The sequence below is a fragment of the Orycteropus afer genome, unplaced genomic scaffold (genome assembly GCF_000298275.1).
Source record: "Orycteropus afer afer isolate SDZICR_OR568_19922 unplaced genomic scaffold, OryAfe1.0 scaffold00097, whole genome shotgun sequence".
NCBI lineage: Eukaryota > Metazoa > Chordata > Mammalia > Tubulidentata > Orycteropodidae > Orycteropus > Orycteropus afer.
In genome coordinates, this window is record NW_006921684.1 from 168,832 (window position 1) to 178,673 (window position 9,842).

The following is a 9,842-nucleotide window of genomic DNA, read 5'->3' on the forward strand; positions in this document are numbered from 1 at the left end:
AAAAAAAAAATGGGAGCAGGGTGGGGCAGGGTACCCAGGCTGCATCCAAGCACACAGACTTGGATGGAATTCCTTCTGGCCTAGAAGGCGGGTGGGAGTGAGGGATGGCTGCACCTCCATTCACCAAGAGGGTGTGAGATATAAGAGTAAGAAGAAGGGGAATGTCACACCTTTCCAGTAGTCTGCATTAGAAAGGTCTTTGTATTTCCCAGCAAGTGGAGCCTGTTCTTAAGTCCCTGGAATCTGGGAGAATGCTGTCAATTTCAGTATCCAAAATAGTCAAGCAGCTTCTAATCATTCAAAATGGCTGCATCCTCCAGACAGGCAAAAGTCCACAGCTCAGTCTGCTTTCCTCTCTGTTGCTTCCCCTTTTATTCCCCAGACACTGGAGAAGTACTCCATGAAGTTCCTGGCTAGCAGGGCTGATTTTTAGGTTAATTCTTTGGTCCTAACACCACTTGGCAATATCCAAGCTGTCTGTGCCATCAGGATTGCTGTCAGACCACAGCTCCGTATATCTCCTTTTTTGGTGTTTTCATGCAAATTCTTCTGCTAGTTGGAGTTTAGTCCACTTCTATATGCTTCCCTTCAAAGCTCAGGAGTCCAGGATTGTCTTCTATATCTGTGTTAATTGATTCCACTTTTCTTTGTTGAAGAGGGTCTGCAGTCTTTCTGCCTATTCTCCCATCTTATGGGAACTCCTCTATATGAACATTCTTATAGGATACATTTGAAAGTTTAACCATTCATTCAATACACAAATTCCTGTTGAATTCAGGATTCTACTCAGCATATTATTTGATGTTAATAGTCAGTAATGAAAATTAAAGAACCATATATACGCAGGGAGCTCTGGTGGCATAGTATCTAAGTCATTTTACTGCTAACCAAAAGGCTGGCAGTTCTAACCCACCAGCCACTCCTCAGAAGGAAGATTGGGCAATCTACTTCCATAGAAAAACTACCTCAGAAACCCAAGGAGAGGTCACTATGAGTCGACTCAATGGCAGTGAGTTTGGTTGTTTTATATACAGGCAGTGTGTGGATTACTAACATATGGAAAACTCCTGTTTGCCCATTAATGTTATATAAATTTTTCCTTTGAAACAATCAAACCAACCCTATGACAACTAATTTTTCATCATCATCACCTTCATTTCTGAACATGCTACTTTTAAATCATGGAAAAGGCTTTGAACCTGTTATTGCATTAAAGTAGGGCTAAATAATCTGTATACACCTGTTCCAACTTACCTACAAATTCTTAAAGACATATTTAGGAAGAATCTAGTTCATAACTCAGAGTCTATCTTTATAGTGTTTACTTTTGTGAATGTTGTTGTTGTTGTTGTTAGGTGCTGTCGAGTCATCTCTGACTCATAGTGACCCCATGCACAACAGAATAAAACACTCCCAAGTCCTGTTCCAACCTCATGATCCATGCTACACTTGAGCCCATCACTGCAGCCACTGTGTCCATCCATCTTGTTGAAGGGCCTTTCCCTTCCTCATTGACCCTCCAGTTCACCAAACATGACATCCTTCTCCAGGGAATGATCCTTTTTGACAACATGACCAAAGTAAGTGAGATAAAATCTGGCCATTCTTGCTTCCAAGGAGCATTCCGGCTTCACTTTTTCCAGGACAGATTTGTTAGTCCTTTTAGGAGACCATGGTACTCTTAGCATTCTTCAACAATTCAACTCAAAAGCGTCATCTCTTCTTCGGTCTTCCTTATTCATTGTCTGGCTCTCAGATGCATAAGAGGCAACTGAAGATACCATTGCTTGGGTTAGGGTCACCTTAGTCTTCAAAGAGACATCTTTGCTCTTCATCACTCGAAAGAGGTGTTTTGCCACAGATTTGCCCAATGCAATACTTTGTCTGATGTCTTGAGTGCTGCTTCCATTGGTGTTGATTGTAGAACAAAGTAATATGAAATCCTTGACAATTTCAATCTTTTCTCCATCCACCATGAAGTTTTTTATTGGACCAGTTGTGAGGATTTTTGTTTTCTTTATATTGAGGTGTAATTCATACTGCAGACTGTAGGCTTTAATCTTCATCAGTAAGTGCTTCAAGTCATCCTCACTTTCAGCAAGTAGAATTGTGTTATCTGTGTATTTCAGGTTGTTAATAAGTCTTCTTCCAATCCTTATGCCACATTCTTCTTCATATAATCTAGCTTCATGGATTATTTGCTCAACATTCAAGTTGAATATTTATGGTGAAAGGATACAACTTGACACCCTCCTTTCTTGATTTTGAGCCATGCAGTATCCCCTTGTTCTGTTCAATCGACAGCCTCCTGATCTATGTACAGGTTCCTCATGAGTACAATTGAGTGTTCTGGAATTCCCATTCTTCTCAATGTTATACATAATTTGTTCTGATCCACACAATCAAATGCATTTGCATAGTCAATAAAACATGAGTAAATATCTTTCTGGTAATCTTTGCTTTCAGCTAAGATCCATCAGACATCAGCAATGACATCCCTCATTCCATGTCCTCTTCTGAATCCAGCTTGCACTTCTGAAAGTTCTCTGCCAATATACTGCTACAACCATTTTTGAATTATCTTCAGTAAGATTTTCTTGTATGTGATATTAATAATATTGTTCAATAATGCCCACATTCTATGGGATCACCTTTCTTTGGAATGGGTATAAATATGGCATTTGTGAATAGCCATGTGCATTTATCCAATGCCGTGGAGTAGATTCCAATTTACGGCAAACTTATAGGACAGAGTAGAACTGCCCATAGAGCTTCCATAGCTATATATCTTTTATGGAAGTAGATTGTCACTTCTCTCTCCCTCAGAGATACTTCTAGTGGGTTTGAACTGCCAGTCATTTGATTAGCAACCAATAGCTTTAACTATTGTGCCACCAGGGCTTCTCCATATACATTAAAATGTAGTAATTGATATGTATCTACTCTAGCAATACTTGAAATATCGTTTTTGAAATGAATATTTCTTCATTTAATATCAAAAATAAGTTAAAAAGGAAGTGTCTTATCTCCCATTATTTTTCTTTATTTGGAGCTAAATATTCTCTTACCTTTGACAGATGCATACATTATATACAAATGAAGTATGAAAAATGTGTCTTTCATATAAAGAAGCTTATGAAAGTCTAGCAAATTAACACTGAAAGGAGTTTTTAATTCATCTTCACTAGTCCATTAAATTGTGGATTCACATTGATGAGATAAATAGTAATTTTGTATGTAAAAACTGATACTGTATATCTCAAGGCATAGATAAGTACGATGGTCTCTAAACACTCTCAAATAACAAGCTAATCTGTTATTACCACTCTGGTTGCAAGTGGAGGATGGTCAATCACATTCTGTAATGTGATTGACCTGCACCCATTGTTGTGTAGTAAATTACTTAGTGTAGGTTTTCTACCCCTAAGGCTTTGTAAACTCAGTGGTGGAATGAGCTACTGAGGAGTTCCTGATTGTAAAAAGATATCCACCTGGGGTATTTCTGTTGGGTGTGGCACAACACAATGTTCTGGGAGGCTCACTCTCTCTCAGGTACTTAGAATTCTGATGTTATGATTGGTTGGTTTGGCCACTCTGATAAGCTCAAAAGGAGGACTCCTAGAGGCAGAACTCTCTCTCTGACTGCTGGCTGAGGAAGATGTGCTGCTGAAAGAGACATGCACTTCTGAGACACATGTTGCTGGGAAAGAGATGCAAGAGACACACATTGCTGAGTGAGACACCGAGGGATATGCACTACTGGGAGAGAGACTGTCAGAGACTGTTGGCTGAGGGACATGGACTGGGAGAGAGACTATTTTTTCCTGAACTTGAATTGTAGCCTGGTGCTTCCCTAATAAATCCTGTAATCTGTGAGCTCTGTGTGGCCACTCCAGTGAATTATTGAACCCAGCATAAAGGTGGTGGGTGCTGGGAAGAATGGTTGGTGTCAGGCTTGGTGAAAGGGCTGGAGAGAGGTAGCATGTCTGGCCTCACAGTAATGGGCCTTGGGCTACTGATAGTAATTCTGTCTTCCTCCTGTGTAACCACACAGGAGGAGGTCAGAAGATGTGGCCTCCTTGCCCTTTTTTGCATCCAAGCAGAGAAGATGATGATCATAAAATGGTTGATCAGCATGGACAGTGCTGTGGTTAGTAAGAGATAGGCTGTGGTTAGTGAGAGTGAGGGTTAATGTGGATATTTCTGAAGGTAAGAAAGAGTGCTTATTATCACCTTGTATTTTAAATTCCTAAAAGGTATGAGAAGATGCATGTGATGGCCACACTTGAATTACAGTTTACTGAAGCAATTTTGAATTTTCTTGATAATTAAAAAAAAGAAGTTTGATTACAAATCAAGAAGATGGTATTTACTATTTATTTTTCTCCAAATCTATAATTGCATTGACTAACTGAAAGGCTCTTGAAGATATGGGACAAATGTTAGAATTTTAAATTCAGGGTCTCTAACAGCTTGTGCCAGGGATGCCATCATTTCAGGGCTAGACTGGTAAGGATCTGCTTCCAAGCTTATTCATGGAGCTACTGGAGGGCCTTAGATTCTTGCTGACTATTGGTGCCAGGACTCCCTTACTTCTTTTTCACTAGGCCTCTCCAAACCTCACAACAGGGCAGCTTGTTTTTATCAAAGTGAACAGAGCAAAGGTGAATGCAAGAGGGAGAGTGAGAATGCAAACAAAATGAAACTAACCTAAACTTGTAAGTGGCATTCCATTACTTTTGCCCTATTCCATTTGTTAGAAACATATAGTAGTTTCAGCCCACAGTCAAGCTAGCAAACTACACCAGGGTGGGAAGTGGGAACCATTGAGAATTTAAAAGCTATCTACAGTAGAACAATTTTTAAAATAACAGAAATAAATTATAGAAAAAAATTATTAGTATAAATGTGGTTGAAAAATACCTGGAAACATGATCTCCTAAAACAAGACAAAGTCTTGAAAGAGAAAACACAACATCCATTTCTTGGCAAATGTTATAAACTGCTTGCTAGTGCTTATAGATTGTTAAAAAAAAAAAAAAAAAAAGTCACTGCCATTGATTGGGATCCAACTCATAGCAACCCCTCCTTGGGTTGCCCAGGGGGTATCAGTAGGAAGAGTATTGCCCAGTCTTCCTTCTGAGGAGTGGCTGGTAGGTTTGAACCACCAGCCTTCTGGTTAGCAGTCAAATTCCTTAGGCACTATGCCACCAGAGCTCCCTTATAGGTTGTTATCTATGGAAAATCACTTAAATCCCTTTCATTACCTATTGGAAATTTTACCATTTCCTAGTTTGTTTATAGGACCTCTAGTCCTATAAACCTCCTCTCCTCGGAAGGAAGGTTGGGCAATCTACTTCCGTAGTGATACTGTCTCGGAAACCCAAGGAGGGGTTGCTATGAGTCAGGCTGGCTCCATGGCACATAACAACAACAGTGACCCAGTGCCTAAGGCATTTAACTGCTAACCAGAAGACTGGAGGTTCATACCCACCAGCCACTTCTTGGAAGGAAGATTGGGCAATCTACTTCCGTAGTGATATCTCATCAGAAACCCAAGGAGGGGTCGCTATGAGTCCGATCCGACTCCACAGCAATGAGTTTGGTTTTTGGTTAGTTTGTTTATAGTTAAAAAAAAAAAAAAAAAACTTTCTGTTTTTCATTTTTATACAGAAATTGATTCTACTAATAAATTTTCTATGATATACAAGATGTTTATACTCATGAGACAAGCTAAGAAGCTTTGTTGGAATAGGAGATAAGGCATTTGGTTGCTAACCATGTCAGCAGTTCATACCCTCCAGCTGCTCTGCAGAAAAAAGATGGAGCAATCTACTCCCACAAAGATTTACAGCCTCAGAAACCCAATGGGTGTCACTGTAAGTCAGAATCCACTGGATGGAAGTAAGTTTGATGTTGTTTAATAAGACAAGCTAGTGCTTTACTAACATAAACAATACTTTGTGAAGGTTAAAATATAGTCTGCTACTCTTCACCATTTGTTGATATTAATCATGTCTGACATTATCTACAGAAAATGAAAAGGTAATCTTAGTGTTAAGGAATAATTTGGTGGAGGGTTACTTCACAGAAACTCAATGTAGATAATGCTTAGAATTTTATAATGTTGTTATTGTTGTTAAGTGCCGTCGAGTCATTCTGAAATTATTAGGTAGGGCAAAACACAATTTTGGAAATGCTGCTAATTTAAAAAAAAAAAATCAGAATGAGCAAGTTCTGGTTTATTTTACCAGTATAAGATGACATTCCATATTGATTATATAAATATTGAACAATAATGTGTAGCATATTATGAATGATTTAATAATGTGCTACAGTAGTAATTTCAACAAAGTAAGTTATAAAAAAGAATTCACTAAGGATGGGATGAATATCTGTTAAGTTTGTAAATCATTAGGCAAATTTTTCATGATACAACAATTTCATTAAAATAACCTAATATATTTCAATACAGTAAACTAAGAAAATAGTTCAAGGTCAATCATAAAACTTTCAGTTTTTTATTTTTGCTTTTGTCTTCAATTTTAGTAACCATAGAAGCAAACTTAAAGAGATCTCTTTTCAAAGTGTAGCTTTGAAATATGTTTCCTTTTGTTCAACTCTTAATATTAAATAGGAGGAAAATAAAAATATTTGTAACCCTCTTATATCTATGATATAAGGAAGGATGATAAAAAAAAGACCCATATCATATTATAAAATCCTGATCTTGCAATTTATTTGAACTTCTCTTTTTTTTCTTAAATACTTCTCTGTAAATATTTAAACTTCTTTGTGTTAATCAGATAGACCATAATGTAAAAATTTGTATAATCTTGAACTCAGCATTTTAGACTCTTGAAATTTGACCTTAGACTATCTATTTATATTTATCAAATGTTGATAATTATCAAATAAATATATGAAAGTATTTTCAGGTAGACAACAGACATTGTTTATAATAGTTTATAAACACACATACATCTTATATCTGTAAAAACGCCTAAATATGTTGGTAAATATATAAATTAATGAAATATTAAAATTATAAAATTATGATTTAACTCTTATCGTTATTATATATATCTTATGGAGATAGATAGATAGATACATAGTAGTTCTGGTGGCATTGTGCCTAAGGCACTTGACTGCTAACCGGAAGGCTGGCAGTTCAAACCCACCAGCCACTCCTCAGAAAGAAGGTTGGGCAATCTACCTCCGAAGTGATACTGCCTCAGAGACCCGAGAAGGGGTCGACCTGAGGAGGGGTTGCTATGAGTCGGATCTGACTCAACAGCAGTGAGTTTAGTTTTGGTTTGATATATATCTCTATCTATCTATCTATCTATCTATCTATCTATCATCTATCTATCTATCTATCTATCTATCTATCTATCTATCTATGGATATAGATATAGATATATATGATCTATTTCTGTAGTAATACCACCTCAGAAACCCAAGGAGGAGTAGCTATGAGTTGGATCCAACTTAACGGCAGTGAGATATATATATATATACACACACATATATGCAGTCCAGATCTAATCAGGAGATGATGTTGTTGTTGTTCAGTGCCATAGAGTTAGCTTTGACTCATAGAGACCTTTTGTATAACAAAACGAAACATTGCCTGGTCCTGCACCATCATCAGAATCTTTGGCATGCTTTAGCTCATTGTCACAGCCACTGTGTCAGTCCATCACATTGAGGGTCTTCTCCTTATTCATTGACCAGCTACTTTACCTAGCATGATATTCTTTCGAGACTAATCCCTTCTGACAACATAATCAAAGTATATGAGATGAAGTCTGGCCACTCTTCCCTCCAAGGAGCATTCTATCTATCCTTTCTCTGAGATAGATTTATTTGTTTTTCTAGCAGTCAATGGTATGTTCAATATACTTTGACCTATACATGAAAATATATGAAAATGCAGTTAAAATTTTTATTATAATTTTCCAGCTCAATGCCTTGTGTTATAACTCTTGAAAAAATAAATGTCAATATATGTGAATACTGTAAAATCTAAAAATCTTGAGTATGCATCTATCTTATCATTTCATTCATGAGAGATATTTTACTATCAAAGACCAATCTCTCCCTCTATGACCTACACTATTCAAGTACATCACTTTCCTTTTTACTCTTAATTATACATCATCAAATGTTCTCTTCTATTGGGTCGTGTCCATCAGTTCATACATATGGAGATACTAGAGTGGTTCAATATGTGAATCTAAGATCAGTCTCTACCACTTGTCTGTTAGTCTGTGACTTGCATGTTGCTATGATGCTAGAAGCTATGCCACTGTAATTTTACACACCAGAAGGATGACTTATGGTGGACAGGTTTCATTGGAGCGTCCAGACTAAGACAGCCTAGAAAGAAAGGACTGGTGATCTACTTGTGAAAATTAGCCAGTGGAAATCCTATGTATAGCAACATAATATCACCCAATATACTGCTGGCCACAACAACAGACTCATGATCATGAGAGTAGCAGACAACAGTGAAATGTTTCATTCTAGAAGGCAATTAACAAGAACAACAAGGTTAATCTGTTTCCATCATGGATTTACCACTTAAAACTAAGTACTATTTACTTAGGAGCTCTGGTAGCATAGTGCCTAAGGCATTTGATTGCTAACTGGAAGGCTGGTGGTTCAAATCCACCAGTCACTCCTCGGAAGAAAGGTTGAGCAATCTACTTCTGTAGTGATACCACCTCAGAAACCCAAGGAGGGGTCGTTTTAGGAGCCCTGGTAGCATAGTGCCTAAGGCACTTGACTACTAACCAGAAGGCCAGTGGTTCAAACCTACCAGCCACCCCTCAGAAGGAAGGTTGGACAGTCTACTTCTGTAGTGATACTGCCTTGGAAACCCAGGGAGGGGTCGCTATGAGTTGGGGCCAACTCGACGGCACATAACAACAACAACACTATTTACTTAGCTTTTCTAAATCTCAGCTTCTGTATGTGAAATGCTGGATTATTATTTAATACCTCAACTCCTATTTCATAGGGAATATTCAGTGAGATATAGTTTATACAGGTTAAATGGGGTGATAATTGCAGAATACTTAGCATGCTAATACATTTTCAAATACTTTTAAATTTTAAAATCCATGTTTTCTTTTAAGTACCTTCCTTAATTTAGTATTTCTCTGTAATTTTGTCTTCTTGATTTCAAAATTATCTCTTTGTGGGGCTTTCCACAGTTTAGCTTTTATGTGTCTAGCTGTGGTTATCTTTGTTTCTCTTGTATAGTGTTTCTTGAGATTCTGGGATCAGCGAATTATTATTTTTTTATCATAATTGAGAAATGTTCATCCATTATTTCTTAAATTATTTTGTATCACTTTTTTTTTTGGTTTCCCTTTTTGCTCCTTCTGGGGCTTATATTACACTTAGGTTGAAATGTTTGACATGCTCCTGAAGGTTTATCAAAGCTCTTTTTCTTTATATTATTTTTTCTCTCTACTTTTTATATCACATAGATCTTACTGATCTATCTTCAAATTCACTGATTGTTTCTTCTAGCATGTTACATCTGCTGTTGAATTGACCTGTTGAATTTTTCATCTTAGTTGTTGTTTTATTTAACTCTTTAATTGTCACATCATTATTTCGTACAGGTTTTAGTTCCTTACTTACATTCTCTATTTGTTGACTCATTGCTAGACTACAATTCCTAAATTTATTACATGAAAGCCAAAAAAACCCCACTGTCATTGAGTTGATTCTGACTCGTAATGACCCTAAAATAGAACTGCCAGAAAAACCAAGTGGTTATTTTTAACCATGTTTTTGGGTGTGTGTGTGTATATATATATATATAT